Raw genomic sequence first — 20,458 nt, forward strand, 5'->3', positions numbered from 1 at the left:
GGAGGCCTGCCCTCTGGGCTTTAAGTACATTTGCTTTACGTTGAACGATGGTCTGAGTGGTGGCAGGACTGAGTCCACAGTATGGGTGAAGTGCCCCAGCTATACAAAAGCAGGAACTCAAAATCCAGACTGATTATCCACAGAGCACGGTGAATCCAGCAGCCCCACTGGTCAGCAATCTCAGGTTTCACCCTAGAGCCTCCACACTCAATACCAAAAGGAACCAACTAAGTAGCCATGACCACGTGGTCAGAATTGTGGCAGCAATCAGGAGGCCAGCTGTGGCACTGGACCCAAAATCTCTGACACTGAGAGTCAGTTCTCTCTTTCTTTCTCTGTGTAAAACTTGCCTGTGTTTCTTAACACTCCCTCACAGCAGTTCAGCTTCCTTATATATAATCATAGCATAGCTGACATTAACTGTAAACTTCCAGTGTGCCAGGTTCTGTTCTAGAATTTTTATATGTATTTATTCATGTGAGCTGACAACCACTTGAGGAAACAAGTACAATTTCTGTCCACATTTTACTGATGAGGAAACTAAAACACTAAGCGATTAAGCAACTTGTCTAGGGTGACCCAGCTAGCAAGTGTGGAAGCTGAAATTCTAATCAAGAAAGAAGCCATACCTTTAGTCATGACACTTTTTTTTTCTCTGACAGTGGCTGTGGCGCCACCATCCACATTCCTGGTGCTCATTAGGAAGGTTTAGGTGCCATCCTTGGACTCAGATTACGAGTTAAATGCTGCCTTGAGCATTTGTGTCTGAGCAGCTATGGTGGGGAGAGAGGATCTCAGCAAATTTTATTCAGTCACATATGATTCTGCTGTGACATCGTAGATGAACAAGATCTGAGACTTAAGTTAAATGAGCAGAGTGGCCAAACCTCAGCAGATGCATGCCACCCTATTTTATTTAGCATGTGTCCATAAAGCATCGTGAACTCTCCAAAAGGCCTAATTTGGGATCCTAGAATGAGAAGAAAAAGAAAAAAAAAAACCTCTCCCTTGTAAACAGAGAAATCAATATGAATGTGGATCTTTCAAGAGTTCCTGGGCGCGCAGCGCGCGTGCACACATGTGCACGCACACACACACACATACACATACACACACAAAGGCGGCAGCAGTAGGACATGCTAGAGGATTGTCTCTAGTGGCTGAAGTGTCTACAACTGCCCAACAAGGTAAATCAAATCTGCTGCCAATACATTCTTCTGCTGTCCAGATAAAACGGCAGACTAAGCTGGTGAACTTTCACCCTTCACCCGCGCTCTTCAAGCCAAAGTACAGATTAAAAAAAATCAATAACCCCAATCGATGGGAAAATATTTTTAGTCTCTAACTGAACGATATGTTTTGACAAGGCCAAAGAGGAGCACAAAAGAATGGCAAAAGATAAAAGACAGAAAATTAGGAATTTGCTTTATTGGGGGAGGTGGAATCACCAATCACTTTCTTTTTCCCTTGCTGACATTCGTCTAAATTATCTCACAGCAAGGAAATAAAGTGTAAGGAGATGAATTTATAAAATGGCATGATTCACCGCCAAGCACCTTAAAACCTATTATTGCTCCCATTTTCCGTTACTATTTCCAAGAAAGCAATCTAGAGAAATGCCTGTGTTCAGAACAGAGTCGGAGGCAGGAGCATTTCCGCACAGTGGACAGAGCAAACAATGGAACAGAGTCTCCCACCCCCTACCCCAACCTGGAGGTTCTATCCAATACTAAACACATCAGAAAGTGTTTAAAATACACCCAATTTGGCTCCATTTTCTCTCAAAATAACCACTGTTTTTCATAACCCAATACCCTGGAGGTCCTTTCATAACTGAGCAAATTAAACACATAATATCACCTTGTCTTCTGGCCCCTTAAGCAATAATTTATTTTTTTACACAGAGCTAAGTCTGCTACATTTCCAAAAATAATTTCACATTTTTTTCTATATGGAATAAAAGTGATAAAGAAACATGAGACCCTGAATAACACAAACAGAAATTATCCAGCACTGGTTTGCTTTTTTGGTCTAAGAAAATTTTGAATATAGCGAATCATCTTGCCAATCGATTATCATTTTTAATTGTTTATAGCAGTAACAACAATTGGTGAATAGATTTATACATTCAAAAGTCTATATAAATACAATAGACTGATAATTAGGCTAGTAGCTAACTATTTTACTTATTAATGCATTTCCTTCTCTTCCCTACCAATATCAATCTCTTCCCTCCCAATATCAATGTCCTGCCTGTTATTTGATAAGCCTTTGATGTGAATTTAATAACTATCATTTTGCTAAATTCCTAATTTGCCCCTCTACCATAAATTTAAATACACATTTATTATATACCCATGCTGATGACTACATCTACATAATAAGAGCCAAATAAACCCACAAAAATAGGTCAATTAAATATAAAAAGGTTGCCAAACCAATAATTTGGCATCAGATATTTTGGTGGTCTAGCATCCATTCAATAGCTATTTGATTAGCTAACTTTTTACACTGTTAGTAAGTTGCTTTTTTGTTAAGATTGACATAGACGCTATAAAGGCAATCATTCTGGCAGAATGAAAAGCTGTGGACAGTCCAATTCCCTGGGACTATTCCATAAGATCCTGTGGCCCATCTTGAACACTTAGGTTCTATTTATGTTAGTGCTAAAACCCTTCAGACTGTTACTACCCTTACTTCACAGACTCTCCAGTATACTTTGATATGCTCACACTTTTATAATATGAATGATGTATTTTTCTGTCTCTAGTAATAAAAACCATATAATACTTGCTTCTTTTTTCTGAGCATTTACTATAACATGCTCTCTGTGATAAGCATTTTGTTTTTTACAAATTTGATCTTATTTATCCTAACAACAAACCTACAACATAGGTACTATTATTCCCACATTATAAGAGAGGAAAAGTCTTAGGGAGATGAGATAATTGCTCAAAACCACAACAGTTAAGTGGTAGATCCAGGGCATAAACCCATTTCTGTCTGATTTGATATTTACACCACTATCTCATTCACCTAGATGGAATGAAGCTGATCAGATTAACTATCGGTAGTAGTTGGGATGATCAGAAAATTATACTTGATCAAGTCTTTAGTTCACAAATCATTCTGTCATACTCAGATGGGCATGAAAGGCACTTTTAATTTATTAAGTCCTCAGTTATAATACATTTATTAAGAATCTTTAATTCTGGGATATTTACATAGATACAGTTCATTAATAAATTCCCAACAGTTCCCCTTGTTAAGGAATACTGTAATAAAAGATCAATGTGCATGATAAGCACATTATAAATATATTATGAGTGCATCCTATGTGTAGTTCATAAGCAAGTGGTATGTCAAAACCCAGAATATAATATTTATTACCTGTGAAGATTCATTTCCTTCGAATCTTTTAGATAATTCTGCAGTATCGAACTGCCATATTTCACATATTTCCCCAAAATGGCTGTCAATAAAATGTCATGCTTCAGGTCGCCTGTGTGTTTATTTTTTTCCCCACAAAATGCCCACAGGACTTAGGACAATGTGCTTTCTCTTTTTAAAATTCCCTGGAAATAGTTACTATGGTGGGTGATTGTTGAAGCACTACTGATTGAAATGAGTAGGTAATTATGATGTTGAAAGCTTTCAACATGCCCAGGAAAGTGTGATGACTACTTGAATTAGCTAACAAAACATGTCCAACTGCTGCCAAAATATCTGTCACAAAAATCCATTATTTGTGGCTAGGAAGTTACCAACACTGTGAAAAACCAGAGTGACCTTTTATAGCTCTGACTAGATCATCTGTGACTCTATCATTTGCAAGTAAAACTCAGTGTACATGTGAATCCCAAAATGTTTTCCAAATGGAGAGACATGCAAGCCTCAGCCATTCCTTGGTCATTAAGAAGTTCAAAATATTCTATTTTCAATGGAGATTAGCCTTTTTTTAGCAAAATTTATTTAGCAAGCTCCTTTTCTCTTTTCCATAAACCCCAAAGTTTATTCTGATTAATGAAATAATATTAATAGTAATAAAGCTGTTAATATTGATTAAGCTGTGTACAAGGCACTTTGCTAAGTGAGACTTTACAATTATTAACTCATTTAATTCTCACCAAAAAACCTATCAGTTATCTACTATTATTCTCCCCATTTTAAAGATGACCTCTGAGATTAAGTAACTTCCCCAAAGACATGAAGCTAGTAAACCATGTAGCCAGAGTTCATTTACTTACCCATCACCAACCACAGACCAGGCCCTGGGGCAGGCCCTCTTGGAGAGACATAATGAACAAGCAGACATAGCTTCTATTCTTGTGAAGGTTATTAGTTAGACTGAATCCCAAGTCTGACTTCAAAATCCATGCTTTTATCCACTATACCAACCCATCCGCAGGTGCATATTGATGGCTCACCTTGTTGGGAAAGGCAGTCTTATGTATGCAGCCTTTCTGGCCTAGAGCATTTCCTTACCAAGAGTTAAGGAGCCCTCAAAGCCTGTGCTGGACTTACCACCTTATTCAGGACTATCCCTGTTCAGGCTCAGTGTGCACTCCTTTGTTCTGCTTAAGGGTGTGTCTCATATGGCACCTGGCCAACCCACTCCTACAGGGAGGGGATGGGGTCTTTCTGCTGCAGCACAAGAGAGGTGTGTGCAGGCCAACACCCCTGCATCACCTACTGAGAGGGCTCCGCTGACCATGAGGGACCAACGCCCACTACTAAAGCTGATCTTGCTGTCTCCTCTCTATGAGAGTAAAGTGTTGTTCCATCCATATTGTGTTCACTATGTTGTGTTTTCCTTGGCAACTCTCAAACCAAGATGCTGCAGAAGTGTTCAGACTTCCACTCCTGGTAATAGGCAAGAGATGCTATTTGCTCAACACACGTCATTCAGGTACTTCATGTATGCTATTTCTCTCAACCCTCAAAACATCCCAGTGAGTGGCAGAACCAGGATCAGAATTCACAGGTAAATCATACAACGTCCTCAGTAGCAGTGAGGAATCCCTTTGGTATGGGAGCTCATCTAATGTTCTGTCATCTCTGTGCCTTTCCCTCCATTCCCACCACCTTCCCCCAAGAATTTATTACATGGAGCTAAAATTGTGGCAGGAAAAAAATCCCCCTGGCTTCTTTCACACATGCTGGCTTCTCTTGTTCTTGAGGTCCTCAAGGATCAGCTCAAGTTTTCTAAAATACCAGCTAAATCACGTGATTGTCCCACCTCAGAAACCCTCACTGGATCCCCTCACAGTCTACCCAATAAATTCTCATTCCAGAGCCCGGCATTTGTAGCCCTTACCATGTGGATCCAGCTTATGCTCCAGCCATATCACTCCTGCTCCTGAGCATGAACTGCCCCCTTGGGCACACTTTTTCTCTACTGACTGTCACCTGCCTTGTTCACACATACACCATGCTCAGTACATACAGAAGCCAAGAAGTGCCTCTGCTCCCCTGGGTCTCCTGCCTGGAATGTTACCCTCATTTCCAGGAGCAATTCCAGTTCCTTTGTCCATGGGGCTCTCCTCCACCTTGACAGTCCATGCCCATCTTGTTTTTCTTTCACAAGTTAGTACCATATAGCTGACATTTATTCATTCAACACACACCCATCTGAATGCCCATTTTGTTCATCTAGGGCACAGCCTCTAGCTTTCTTCATGTTCAAAAGACATGAAGAAATAAAAGTATATGCAATGCCCGGCCAGTATGAATTAATGGTTGAGTGTCGACCTATGAACCAGAAGGTCACGGTTTGATTCCTGGTCAGGACACATGCCCAGGTTGCAGACTCAATTCCCAATGTGGGGCGTGCAGGAGACAGCCAATCAATGATTTTCCCTCATCACTGATGTTTCTATCTCTCTCTCCTTCTCCCTTCCTCTCTGAAATCAATAGAATGTATTTTTTAAAAGTATATACAAGGTAGAGAGGCATTGGGGGGGGGGAGTCACTATTGAATAGCTCAACCTGTAGCAGGAGCCAGTCAGGATCAGCTTCCTGACGAATCAATAGCAGTACCCAAGGCAGTACTGTAAGAAGAATAGGACCAGAATCAAAGACTGACTTACATAAATAATTTATAGTTTCCTTATCAGTTCCATTGAGTTCATAAGGTTGTTTTGAGATTTAAATATGATAGGAAAAAGATTTCATCAAAAACTCTGATGGCAAACTGAACTGCAGTATTATCATGCATAGGTTTTGCCTCTCCAGTTAAATCCTAAATTCTTGAGAGGTAGAGACTGATGCTAGAAGTTGGACTAAGTCTAGCCTCTAGTCCATTTTTCTTAAATCTTCCAAAGCTTATCGCAGGACTGGAATAAAATCCAGATTTCTTTCCATAGCCTTAGGGCATTGGTACCTGTGTGGCCACTGCCAGGAATACATTACCCAGAGACCTCTGCATGGTGTGGTCTCATGGTCACCATGAAGTTTTCATGATGCAGGTCTCAGCTCAAACACTGTCCCTTCAGAGATACCCCTTGGTTCCACCATCCCTCACTCCCTCTTTATTGCTTTGTTTTCTATCCTTCGTAGCACCTGTCATTATCAGAAGTTATCCTACTAGAGTACAAGTTCCATCATCATCACTCCACTGTCTGGATCATAGCCTGGCAAAAGAAAGATGTGCAGTATGTGTTGAATGAATGAGTCTCGGTGCAATTATGAACAATCTGAACTGAATCAAATTTTATATTAAGCCAATTTGACTGTGTTTAACCTATATACTCAGATGCCCCTCTTCCAGGTAGGACCCCGCTCCTTAGTAATCCTTGCCTCCAGGACTTTTGCAAAATCCAAAAATGCAGGAAGATAATGATTTTTCCCTTCTATGGCAAAATCCTCACCTCATCAAAGTGATGATACACTGAGCTTTTTAGGGCAACCATAGGAAAGAGAGATTTCCCTCCAGGAACAGTGCTAGGAGGGGAGAACAGAGGCCCACACCCTGTGAGGGAGCCTCCAAGCAAGGTAGCAAGATTTCAGTGGTCTTAAAGGTACATTTAAGGAGGTAAAACCATGAATATGTATACCCCAAACATGGCAGCAAAGCAGAGCCACCTGACGTCAAGGTCTTCCCTCTGAGGGTGTCAGTGGCCATGAGAATGGGCTGGATGTAAAAGACCGTGCCCTCCTTTCTCGAACACCACATAGCTGCCTGGGTTATTTAGATGGGGGAGAGGTCCAGATAATGACTAAGTCTGAATACTCCAGAAGCCTACCAAAATGAAGGTTCTGAGTCTGATTTTATTTATTTGAGTTCAGGAAAATTCAGAAGTGAACTTCTTTCACACCTGAAAGTGTGGACTGAGGCTCTGACCTGCTGCAAAGGCCTTGCCGATCAGTGTGGCCTGACCAGGCATGCCTCCAGCCTTCCTTTCATCTTTGCAAGGGAAAAACTCCCTGGAATAAGGTTCTTCAAATTGCTTTTTTCTTATGGAAAAGGAGACTTTATACACACAGGGTACCACAAACCTAGAATTCAGAAAACCTGAGTTTGAATCTGGAGTTATGTGGCCTTGGGCAACTCACTAAACCTCTCCAAGCCCCAAATCAATAAGATTCCAGGGCTGTGCAGAAGATAAAAGAGAGAGAGTTATGTGTATAAAAATACTAGGTGAAATGAACAGTCCGAACATTAACACTTTCTTCCCATGAAGGAAAGAAAAAATCAAAAATAATTTCAATGTTAATTTCTAGCTCTGGCTATAAAACCAGTTCAGATGAGCCATCAAGCTATCTGTTTATCAGCGTGTATGTTCATTATCACGCAAGGAATGGAAGCTCCTTTTCCTCATCTCTGTAATTCTTACAATAACAAAGGCAACTTGAAATGAAGAAGCTGAGGCAAACCAGCTCCAAACTGCATTCCCTTTGCTCCCATTCTCGTTACTTCTTTATATGCACAGTATTATGTAGGTTGGCCAACATCTGGGACATAAAAATCCTCAAGATTCAGTGAATTAACAATGCAGAAGCTTATTTCTTGATCATGTAATCAATCAGTGCAGGCCCAGGTGGGAGGAGGGTGGAGTGGATGGTGCTGTGCTCTATCCAGTCATTCAGAGACTCAGGGTTCCAGTGGTTCTGCCATCTTCAACTTGAGTTTACGAGCTACATGGCATTGGCATCCAGTTGGCAGGCAAGAAGAGAGAGGGACTGGATAAGACAAATACTCAATTCTTAAATATCTCAACATGGAGAAAGAAAATAAAGCTGGGGGCCTCACATGTCCTGATTTAAAATATATTAAAAAGCTACAGCAGTAAAAAAAAAAAAAAATAGTGTTAGGAAAATCAGATACCCACATGCAAAAGGATAAAGTTGGAACCTAATCTTAAACCAGATACAAAAATTAACTCAAAATGATTGAAGACCAAAACATAAAACTTTTAGAAGAAAACTTAGAAGGAAAGCTTCACGGCACTGGATTTGACAATTATTTCTTGGGTATGATACCAAAAGCATAGGCAATAAAAGCAAGAATAGGAATACATCAAACTTCCATATTTCTGTGCAGAGAGGAAATAATCAACAGAATTAAAAGGCATCCTACAGAATAGGAGAAAATATCTGCAAACTATATTTATCTGATAAAGAGTTAATAGCAAGAATATATCAAGAATGCCCACAACTCAGCAACAAAAAGCAAATAGTACTCGAATACACGTTTTTCTAAGAAGATACAAAAAGGACTAAGAAGTATGTAAAAGGATGCTCAATATCTCTAAGCACTAGAAAAATGAAAATCAAAACAACAATGAGATATCACCTCACACCCATTAGGATGGCCCTTAACACAAAACAAAACAGACAAACAGAAAATAAGTACTGGCAAGAATGCAAAGGAACTGGAAACCTTGTGCACTGTTTATAGGAATGTAAAATGGTGTGGCTACTATGAAACAGTATGAAGGTTCCTCAAAAACTTAAAAATAAAATTACTATATGATTTAACAATCCACTTGTATATATCCAAAAGAATTTGAGACAGGATCTCAAAGATATATGTGTACACCCATGTTTGTTGCAGTACTAGTCACAATACCCAGCGATGGAAGTAATCTAAATGCCCATTGATAAATGAACAGATAAAGAAAATGTGGTATCTCTATATATAAAAGGCTTATATGCTAAGTGTCCCTCCCTCCATCTGACCGGTCACTATGATGTGCACTGAGCACCAGGAGGCAGACGCTCAATGCAGGAGCTGCTTAGCTGCAGTGACTTGGTAGCAGTGGTTCTCGGGTGATGCACCTCGAAACCAGAGAGGAGGGAGCCCAATTCCTTGCGGGGCCACACGATTCCACCTTCAGCCATGGGTTATGTTGTTGCTGGGGCACTATCGGCCTTGAGTCTGGTTTACTGCACACTTGCATTTGCATTCCACACCCTGTATGACAGCAACTTTGCAAAGTACCCTCTCGCACTCCAGGACCCCTCGGGGGGTGTTAGAGAGCCGGTTTTGGCCCAATCCCCAAAGGCCAGGCCAAGGGACACCACCTGCCAGAGGGACCCCACTCACTCCGCAGACACCTTTCAAGCCACGGCGCCACTCCAGGTGTGGCCGGCCAGAAGGGACCACGGGAGGTTGGCTCCAGTGCATGTCTGGCTCTTCTTACCCAGTCCCGTCCCACCAGCCACCTTCTAATTAATTTCCTTTCAATGTGCACGAATTCGTGCACCGGGCCACTAGTATACATATAATGAAATATTATACAGCATTAAAAAATAAGTAAATACTGTCATTTGATATAACATGGATGAATTTTAAGGACATATGCTAAGTGAAATAAACAAGTCACAAAAAGACAAAGACTGCCTTATTTTTCTTAAATGAGGTATCTAAAATAGTCTCACTCTTAGGAACAGAAAATAGGAAGGTGGTTGCCAGGGGCTTGGAAGAGGGAAAAAAGGAAAATTGTCGGTACAGAGTTTCACTTCTGCAAGATGAAGAAGTTCGAGAGATCTGTTGCACAACAAGGTGTATATTGTTACCACTACTTTACTGTACACTTAAAAATGGTTAATATATGCCTAGCTAGTTTGGCTCAGTGGGTAGAACCAAAGGGGCCCGGTTCAATTCCAGTCAAGGGAACGTACCTCGGTTGCAGACTCCTCCCTGGCCTGAGCCCTGGTCAGGGCACATGCAAGAGGCAACCAATCGATGTGTTTCTCTCACATTGATGTTCCTCTCTGTTTTTCCCTCTCTCTTCCACTCTCTCTAAAAATCAATGGGAAAATATCCTTGGGTGAGGATTAAAATAAAATGGTTAAGATAGAAAGAAAAAAGGTGATGCATATGTATACTTACTGATATTAAGATGTTGATGATATATTATTACAAAAAGAAAGTTACAAAATAGAATATATAATATGATCCCATTTTTAGAAATATATATATATGCTGTCTATATATATGTACATGCATATGTATTTATAATATATATTGCATATGTATGCTTATGTATTTGTATACATATGTGTATTTTACATTTATATATTTTATACATATCTTTATAATATATAATTTAATATATAAAGTATGTATAAATTATATAGAGTATCAGCACACCCTGGAAGATTTCATATGTAACTAATCTGTCATTTTATCCCCAGTGCACAGCATGTAGATGGTTAGAAACACTTCATAAATAAATAAAAATACGTGCCATGAGAAATAATGGAAAGTTATACACCAAAATATTAACAATAGTCATCTCTGTGTTGCAAGATTTTTTGGTATTTACTAGTCAGTATTTCTAGAATATTTTCTAATAAACAGTATTGTTTGTACTGAAAAATTAAGGCAATAGGTGGAGAAGAAATGCTTTGAGTACATAGTGAAATGGTTAAATTTAGCCCAATTGCTTGAAAAAGTACTTAAACTTCCCTTTTTACTTGGGGGAGAGAAGGAGAGCCCTCAAGATACAAAGTACGATGATAAAAAAAAAAAAAGAAGTTATGTCTAAATGGGTAGGTCAGGAGAAAGCTTGAAGAAGAGGTGGACAGGTCTAGAAGAATATGTGCATTTTCCATGTGTAAACAAAAGGAAAATTCATTTCAAAGGGGAGACTAGACCAGTAATGGCATGAACACTGAACAATGGCATGAACACATGAGGTGGGGTTTCAGTGATAATTAGTTGGAGGTAGACTTGGGCCTTTAAAGAAATGAGGTTAGAAAGAAAGGCATGAACTGATTGTAGGTGGAAGGTTACATTTTGGATGTTGTTCTGTGTGTGGTAGAGAGCTAGTCCAATTGTGCTAGCAAAGGTATGGCATGGCCAAAGTACTGTTTTACAAAGATTTACCTGTCAGCTACTTGTACATGGTCTCAAATTGGAAAGATTGGTTGAAAGTTTGAACAATATCCCAGGTTTGAGGTGATAGAGACCTGGACCAGGGAGAAGGAGAGAGGAGCAGAAATAGCAAAGACAGATGTAAGAGACGATGAAGAAAGAGTCATTCGGACGTAGAGATTGACTTTGGCAGCTAAGGATGTTGCAGGCTTGAGGGAAGCACTGTGTGCTCTCACTTTGTTTTTCCCCACTGACATAAAATCCGGTTAAAATAAACATCCAGAATGTCTTTGAAGGTAATTTCAAAAGGAAGTCTGTGTAAGCAAAAAGGTCACCCAAGGACTTTGGGGTTTGCGGGGAGAGAGAGATTTTTGTTTTCCAGGTTTTTTTGGAGGACGTGCTGTGGAGACTTGAATCAGACAATGCAAGAAAAAAAATGAACAAGATGTGGAATGACTGACATGGATATCCCAGGAAGAGCGGGGGGGAGGGTCTCCAGAGTAAGGCAAAGAAAAGGGAAGATACCCCATCTCTGAAAGATGAGAGGATGTGCTGAGGTAGAGAGAAGTGGGAACTGTGAGCTCACACACCATCAGATAATCTCTGGTTTTCTTGTAAAGGAGTTATGGGGTTGCCCGCCATGCACAAAGGGAGTGAGGATTGAGCAGAAAAGCATGCATCTGAAACATGAGTGTGAAAAGGATCTCAGAAAATCAGAAGATGAATAAAGCTTCAGGCAGCGAGATTTGGCTGTGGGTCAGGTTCACAGGACTCAGCTGGAACCCAAGTCCCTTAGCAAGGAGGCTCTGAGGCTTGGAAATGCTTGACAAGCCAGTAGAAAATCATGGTAGGTTCAGAACACAGAGAGGGCTGTTGAGGCTGAGATAGATGCACAGAAGGGGACCCAAAGCTCAGGTGAGAAGGGAGAGGCTACAGATAAAAAGTCAGATCTGCTTTCAAACCTCAATCATAATCTTTGGTGATTTGGGATGAGAGTGTCTTATGCACAAGTCTTCGAGCAGAACTATGGGGGAAATGGGTCTTTGAGAAAATAGTAAAGAGACCCCCTCAAACTGGCGGGGCATACTGAGGCAGCAGTAGTCTCATCAGAAATGGAGTCCCTCCAGGAGCTTCAAGTTGAACCAACCAGTAAGCACATATAACAGTGCAATGCCAGAAGGATAAAAAATGTGGTAACCAGGAATATGTTTAAGCAAAACTGATATAAAGTGTTGAAGTAAAAGAAGGCACTTAGAATGACTTACCGGCAGAGAGCTGAGAAGGGGTCAAGTCAAAGATCTGAGCGTGCAGACTGACAGAGGCTCGGGACAAGAGAATCCTATGTTTCGCACATTATCCAAGAGCGGTCGTGGAAGGGACATGTGAGACGTGAAGTTCTCAGATCTCAGATTCATTAGATCTCAGATCTAATGATGGCCAAGGTTACACTAGATGTTATATTAAACTGAAATTAATATTATTATTAATAATAACAAGAGTTACCATCTCTTGAGGGCTATCTGCCAGTATTTTTAAAGGTATCATTACATTAAATTATCACAACAATCCATTTCCTGGGTAAGGAAACTGAGATATAGAAAAAGTAATATTAACAATTATAAGCTCACAGAGATAATAAGTGGAACATCAGGACTTGAGCCCAACTCTCTATAGAGCCTAAGCCTGTACTAGGCAGCAGCAGGCTTCTCTGGGATGGTTGCAAGAAAGGATCACCAGCAAACCAAGAGGCAAAGGCTTTCCAGATACTTATATGCGAATTCAGCAGCCTCCTGGCCCGGGGCATCTGCAACATGCAGGTTACCCATATACAGATCTAAAGGCAGTTTCTAAATCAGCTAAACTAAAAACGGAAATCAACCAAAAACTTGTGTTGGTAGAAGATCTCTAGCAACATACCCAGCATTAAAGACAGCCCACATGAAAAGAAGGCCATGTTTAAAGGGCTTCCTAGACACACCAGCACACCCCACCAAGCCAGTGGGAAACACTTCAGGGTGACTCCTTCTATCACCCCTCTCAAGAGATCCTGACGTAGATCTCCTAATAACATCATATCCTAGGGACTGTCAGGTCCCAGGTCACCACCTTTAATATTGGTTGTGACTGGGACTCATTTGGCATGTGTGACACTTTGTATCATCTGGGACTGGAGGAAATCAGGAGGGACAGATATCAGTTCAAATGGCATTTTTCTAGCAGCTTCTGACATATGTGTACTCTCCACCTGTGTGTCGAATCTTCCTGCTCCCCCTGACCAAAGTGGAGTAGCTGTCCCAATTCACAGACCTCTTTGTAGCTTTAGGAGTTTAGGTAGAGGAGCAAGCTGACATTTAATAGCAGTGAACAAATAATGAATATTGCTGGCCAACATCTGAACTTGAGTCAGTGTGTATCCATCTATATAGATAAAGAAGGTGAGTAGAGATGGGCAACTATAATGGGATGAAAAAAGGCAATAGGCTCTGACATAATTATGTAAATCTTTGTATGGATCAGCTCTGTATTCAGTATGCATGGATCAAATATATACAATTATTTAAATACTACTCTTTTTTTCTAAATTCAGTTAAATAGCTTTATGAGGACAGAATCCTAGTCTGATTCATCTTTCCCTCCCTTTCTATCAAGATTTCAGAGAGGAAGGGAGAGGGAGAGAGAGATAGGAACATCAATGATGAGAGAGAATCATCAATTGGCCACCTCCTGCACCCCCCACACTGGGGATCGAGCCACAACCCGGGCATGTGCCCTGACTGGGAATTGAACCATGACCTCCAGGCTCATAGGTCAACGTTCAACCACTGAGCCACACTGGCCGGGCCTGTTAGCGCTTCTAAATGCAGCCTATCATCCATTTTTCTTTCTTTTTATAACCAGAAATTGAAGTGTGGTAGTTAAACTTCATGTCTGAATCACACACCACCTGATCGACCACAGTCTTTCTCCATAGCTCCAAGAGTTATTTGGACGAGGACTCGAGCCATCTTTTTTATGGCCATAGTAAGGAGCCCTGGGAAATAGCACTACCTAATTGTTTTCCAGATGATTTTCTCCACTGAGGTTATATAGCAACAACCAACAACTCTATGTTCTTTTGGAAATATCTGAATCACTCCTGGGAATGCTATTTCTAATCGACTTATCCTTCACATGCATGGACTTTTTTTAAGGGATCATACTACTTCAGAGCCAAAAGGGCTCATATAAATTATCTATTTTGAACCCCTTATTCAACAGATGGGAAAGCATAGGCCCAGGAAGACAAGGGTCTTGCCTGTGGTCACACATCTGGTTGGTGACAGAACCAGGATGAAAGCCCAGCCCATGTCCCCATTTTTCTTCACTCTAACTCCTTCTCCTCCTCAGTTCTCAACTTAAAGCCTTCCCTTACCTGCACCCCATCTAAATTAGATCCTCCTCCTACTCGCCCTGATAGTGCTCTATGCCTTCATACATTTGTTTGTAGGGTTCTGTGTTGAATGTCTGTTATCCACCAGGCAATTCAATATCAGCAGTTTGCCAGGCACAGAATAGTCAATAAACATTTGTAGAGAAATGAGAGAATGAATGAATGAGTGAATAAATATTCTCCAATAAATTTTCCATTATACCATGCAGCCTTCATTTAATTATGTATCTAATATATCATTTTACTTTTTCTGACTATCCCAAAAAAGTACATTTTCTGTCTATTCAGAAACATTTATTAAAAAACAAACTCACAGATTTAAAAAGAAAAATAAAAGTCTTTTAAAAAAATAAGAGCTTTGCCCTAACTGGTTTGGCTCAATAGATAGAGCATCGGCTTGCAGACTCAAGGGTCCCAGGTTCGATTCTGGTCAAGGGCATGTACCTTGGTTGCGGGCACATACCCAGTAGCGAGTGTGCAGGAGGCAGCTGATCGATGTTTCTAACTCTCTATCCCTCTCCCTTCCTCTCTGTAAAAAATCAATAAAATATATATTAAAAAAATAAGAGCTCCTAGATATATTAGAAACAGAAGTTTTATAAATTATTTTCAGGGATCCTTCATTCCTGTAGGGCTAGAACAAAGCTTTCTTTGATCTTCTTGCCCATTGTCTAGCACATAGTAGGATTGAAAAGTGGTAGAAATTTTAAAAACACTTATTGAATAAAAAATTTAAGAAATAAATAAGATACGTACACTGTACATGTGGCCAGATATTGGTAAATTATCTAATTGGTAAATGCTAAGCTAAAATATTACCCAAAATTTGCTTTTACATTTTCTCCAGGATAAGCCATCATGTCTTCTGGACAGGCCCACATTCTGAGAACTAAACAGGAGGTAGATGGCACAGTGTTTGAACCTAAAGTGAGTACTTGGTCTTCATTATAAGAGGTTAGGAGCCCTGTGTCCTCAAAAGTGAGAATAAGTTGGGGTCACAGAGAGGACAAGGAATACACCATCCCCTGCCTGTCAAAGTAGCAGGGACTCCGAAGTGAGACTGTCGCTGCTCTATGTGGAAACCCAGCCATGCTGCAGCCCGCTGGCCCAGGCACAGCTGAAGAAAAGCCACCCACTGCTCCAATAGAGCCCCCACACAGCATGAGGGCTGCAGTGGCCACCCCACATAGTCAGCTGGCCTGACCCAATTGCCCTTCAAACAGAAAGCACTTTTCTGAATTTCAGAGAGACCGGCTGCAGCCACCCCTGTGGCAGCCTTAGGTTAAGTCCACGAAAGCAAGGGTTAACATCCAGTGCTGTGAAGAGAAAGCACCGCCTGTATTATGTTAAACCCCCTTTATATAAAAGGAGAAATCCAACTGTTGTGCAGAAAATCCCTACCCTTTCCAATCGATGCTTCCTACCACTAGGGCATCTAGTAATTTCTGATTCAGTCTCCTGTAGCCTTTACTTCAATGACGGCAAAGCAGGCCAGGAACAGACAGCAGCCAGGCTCCTCATGGCAAACTATCAGCCCCACCACGAGGTGAGTGTTGGGGGGTGATGCACAAAGCAGAGGAGATGTCACCGTAGGTCACACTGGGACTGTTTTAAGCCTGGCCCAGGTCCTCAATCATAGACTCAGAGTTCAAAGGGCTGCTAGGCTGTTGGTCACTGATCTTATCTCAAGGTGATAGTCACCTCTGGCCTTTCTGTAGACAGCAAGCCTGCTGTCCATCCATCTTGGAGCAGCTTGACAGTGGATTCTCTACCCATTTTACAGCCAGTGAACATTTCCTATTGATTTATTGATTTGTGTCTGCCTGTGGAGGGAGCTTGGAACAGACTCTGTGTACACTCACAGCCTCCCGCATGGATTTTTTTTTTCCTGCTTTCTTTTCTCCTTTTTATCAAGGCATGTTATCAGTCCAGGAAGCAGCAGGAATTAGAGCATGCAGGAGCCCAATTTACCAGTGGTGAAAGTGCCTATCTTCCATTGGTCTACTTGTCTTTTCTTTCCTTTTCTCTTTACCTTCATTTGGTCCCGTTCTGTCTGAAATACTGGTCCCTCACTCATTCTTGTTTTGTTATGCTGTCTTTTCTCTTACCATTATTTGAGATAATTCTTAAATCCAACACAGAACAAGCCCAGAGAAGAGGGTTAGGAGAACTAACATGCTCTTTTTCCCTGTTCCCTGTTTGCTGTCACATCCCATTACAGGTGAGCACTTTATTTTCAAAAACAATACTTCCTCCTCACCCTTGGCTTTTGAATAAGCAATATTCAATTGCTTTGAATCATTTATAATTCAATTGAGTCATTCTGATTGCATTGCTTTCTCTTCTGGAAAAACAATTCTTTTTCAACATACTCATCCCTCCTGGAATTTCATGAATGAGCATTCAGAAGCCATAAAATGTGGTCCTTATACTTTTTAATCAGCAGAGCAAGGTTAAGAAAGTCCCTATGAAGCAAATCCCTTTCTTTAAGGAAGAGACAGAAAGTACAAAATCCTTATAAACACACATCTGCCAGATATAAAGTGCAACAATACAAATCATTGGAACAATAGCTAGTGTGTGTTATAAGCAGACCATGAGGCTATGCTTAGCAGTAATTACTTCCAAGTCATCTCAGACCAGACCTACAAATCACACCTCTGGATCCCACCTTCTTTACTGCCTTTGGAGTTTTCAGTAGAGGGAATCATTTATCTCCTAGTAGCAATTAGATGAAAAGATGACTACAGTGTCTTATGAGTAAAATATTGCATTGATCTGGACACTGGATACCCAGGTCACATGTTATTCACAAATACATATTCTAAAAAAAAATAATTTGTTTTGCTGGAAAAAAAATTGTTCTTACAAGAGCAAAATTTCCCAAGTAGACAAACTGGAAAGTAAGGCTGCTTCAAATGTCTGTTATCCAGTCTCAGTGTTTTAAAAAATTTCTAAAGTTGTATGGAGTGGGCTCTCAGTAACCCCATTTTAATCCTCCTCCCCCCAAAAGCCTTCTCTTTCCACTTGGAGCTATCAGTTGTCCAAGAGACTTAATTGACCAATATAAGCTAGCTCCTATGCTTTCATCTGCTTATTTATTCACTTAAATATGTCACAGATTTTTTTAGTATTTCTTAATTACTTGTACTTAATCTTTTTTAAATTTACTTGAACTCAAGATTCCAGTGATAAACAATTAAAGTAAGGAAAAGCAATTAAAAACAAAATTAAAAATACAAATTAAAATATGTTACAATTTTTATCTATCAATTAGCAAAAAAAAAAAAGTAATGGTAATTCATGATTGATGAAATACGGTAATATGACTACCCTGTAGGCAGTGTAAGTTACTTTAAAAACCATTTTAAAAAATAATTGAGCAGCATATATCAATAGCCATTAGAATGAATATATCCTTTTAATCTAATCTATAGACATAATTCTAAATAATGAAAAATATGCTTAAAGAGTTTCATATCAGTGGTTCATGAAAATAGCACCAAACAAAAGAAAACAAAAAAATCTAAATTTTAAAAATATGAAATGATTAAGTTCTGTTATAGTCACTCAAGGTAATGAGCCATTATAAAGCATGGATGGTTATGAAGAATATGTAACAAGGAGAAATTCCTCCACTCTAACATTAAGTAGAAGGGACTAGCAGATATTATCAACAATATCATTATGACTAGATGGAGAGAAATGGACAAAGAAAAAAATATACTAGAAAGAAAGTTTCTAAAGGCCAGTAATAATGTCAGGTAGAAATTATGAGATTCTAATCATTTTCTTCTCTTACCCAAGTGTTTTTTCAACTTGCATATATAATGTTTCTAGGAAAAAATAAACATAAAAATGTGAAAAAATGGAACAGTAACTTACCTTTGAAATGATTTGGGATGGTTCTCAAACATGTAATGAAATGTTTGCATTTTGATTTTCCTAACTGAGGAGTCACCAATGGAGCAGAGGTAGGCACTGGGCTATTTGGAAAAATGGTTTTGAAAGCAGCTTGACTTTTTCCCCCGCAAGTGATAGAAAGTTTTTCAGAGGTGAACAGGAGAGTCAGCAAACCAACAATAAGACAGGAATAACTAGATATCTGGAGATTGTGTGGTGCAGTAGAAACAAAGACTTTAGGTCAATTGCTCTGGATTCTAGACCCCATACAATCATTAATCAATTAAAGGCCTGATGCATGAAATTCGTGCAAGGGGCTCAGCCCTGACAGCCCTGGCTGCCTCATGGCCCTGCAGCCCTGCCCACTGGTCGTTCTGGAAGGTTGTTCCGCCTTCCAGTCTAATTAGCATATCAGCTCTATTATATAGGACTAGTGGCCCGGTGCACAAAATTTGTGCATGGGGGTCGGGGGAGAGGGGGTTCCCTCAGCCCAGCCTGCACCCTCTCCAATCGGGGATCCCTTGTGGGAGGTCAGACATCCCTCTTGCAATCTGGGACCGCTGGCTTCTAACCGCTCACCTGCCTGCCTGCCTGATCACCCCTAACTGCCTCTGCCTGCCTGCCTGATTGCCCCTAACCCTTCTGACTGCCTGCCTGCCTGATTGCCTCTAACCTCTCTGCCTCCCTGCCTGATCACCCCTAACTGCCTCTGCCTGCCAGCCTGATTTCACCCAAACTGCTCTCCCCTGTTAGCCTGATCTCGCCCCCAACTGCCTCTGCCTGCCTGATCACCCCTAACTGCCTTCTCTTGCCAGCCTGAACTCACCCCCAACTGCCCACCCCTGCCGATCTGATTTCGCCCCCAACAGCCCTCCCCTGCCAGCCTCATCGCCCCTAACTGCCCTCCCCTGCTAGCCTGTCTCACCCCCAACTGCCCTCCCCTGCCAGCCTGATTGCCTCTAATTGCCTCTGCTCCAGTCCCCACTACCATGGCTTTGTCCAGAAGGAAGTCAGACATCCGGAAGATGGCTGGTCAACCGGGTCTAATTAGGTATTACCCTTTTATTAATATAGATTAGGGGTGAGGGTGGATCAGTGAACTTCTTTATACTTTAGTATTTTTTTCATTCAAACATTTAAAATCACTTTTAATCATAATACTAAAAAGTATGATGGACCACTGGAAAACCAGGCAAAATACTTGCCATCACTCAGTTCCAGTTCTCACTTCCCCTATAAAATAATAATTATTTGATTTTTCTTTACCCTTCTTCTGGTTGGACTGGCTAGTTTATAAAGTAGCCCTTCAGTTTCATCATCTAGAATGGTTCCAGTATAGATGTCACTCACCCCTGTGGCAGGATGACTGTCTCTATTTCACTGCACACAGCCAGGCTGATGGCGAAGAGGCCTCCTGACAAGGGAGATGATGACCAATAACACAGGCCTTTAGGGGGGTGTGGCAGGAGGCCAGGCTGAGCCAATCCATTGACCTGCCTATATCTGGGAACAAACAAAAGTGAACTATAAGCCAGGTGTCCAGCAAGAGAACAAAGGTTGAAGCTAGGTATACCTTTAACAAGATTAAGTCAAAAGTTGGACAGAATTTTCTACCTGGATTCTCTTCTGATAGAGAGTCACTGTCAACAGATCCAAGCCCCATATGAACATACTGTCAACAAAAATGGCAGAAGTCTAAGTGACCATTCTCCTTGCCAATAACAAATACCAATGCTTTTTCCTAAACTACTCTAAGAATCCAGAGGGTAAGTCACTTGTAATAACTACAGAGGCAGGTCTTG

At 40.7% G+C, this 20,458-nt stretch overlaps 1 long non-coding RNA gene across 1 annotated transcript in view; it reads right to left on the minus strand.

Annotated features, from left to right (window-relative positions):
- The window catches only part of LOC139015138 (uncharacterized), a 326,688-nt gene extending 306,620 nt beyond the window's left edge, over positions 1-20,068 (minus strand). Inside the window, exon 1 of the long non-coding RNA XR_011472410.1 lies at positions 20,007-20,068. This is a non-coding gene — a long non-coding RNA (uncharacterized lncRNA). The remainder of the gene's footprint in view (positions 1-20,006) is intronic.
- Between the last annotated feature and the right edge of the window lie 390 nt (positions 20,069-20,458).

Source organism: Myotis yumanensis, unplaced genomic scaffold (genome assembly GCF_028538775.1).
Source record: "Myotis yumanensis isolate MYYU_CA2020_CCGP unplaced genomic scaffold, mMyoYum1.0.hap1 SCAF_1, whole genome shotgun sequence".
NCBI classification, from domain to species: domain Eukaryota; kingdom Metazoa; phylum Chordata; class Mammalia; order Chiroptera; family Vespertilionidae; genus Myotis; species Myotis yumanensis.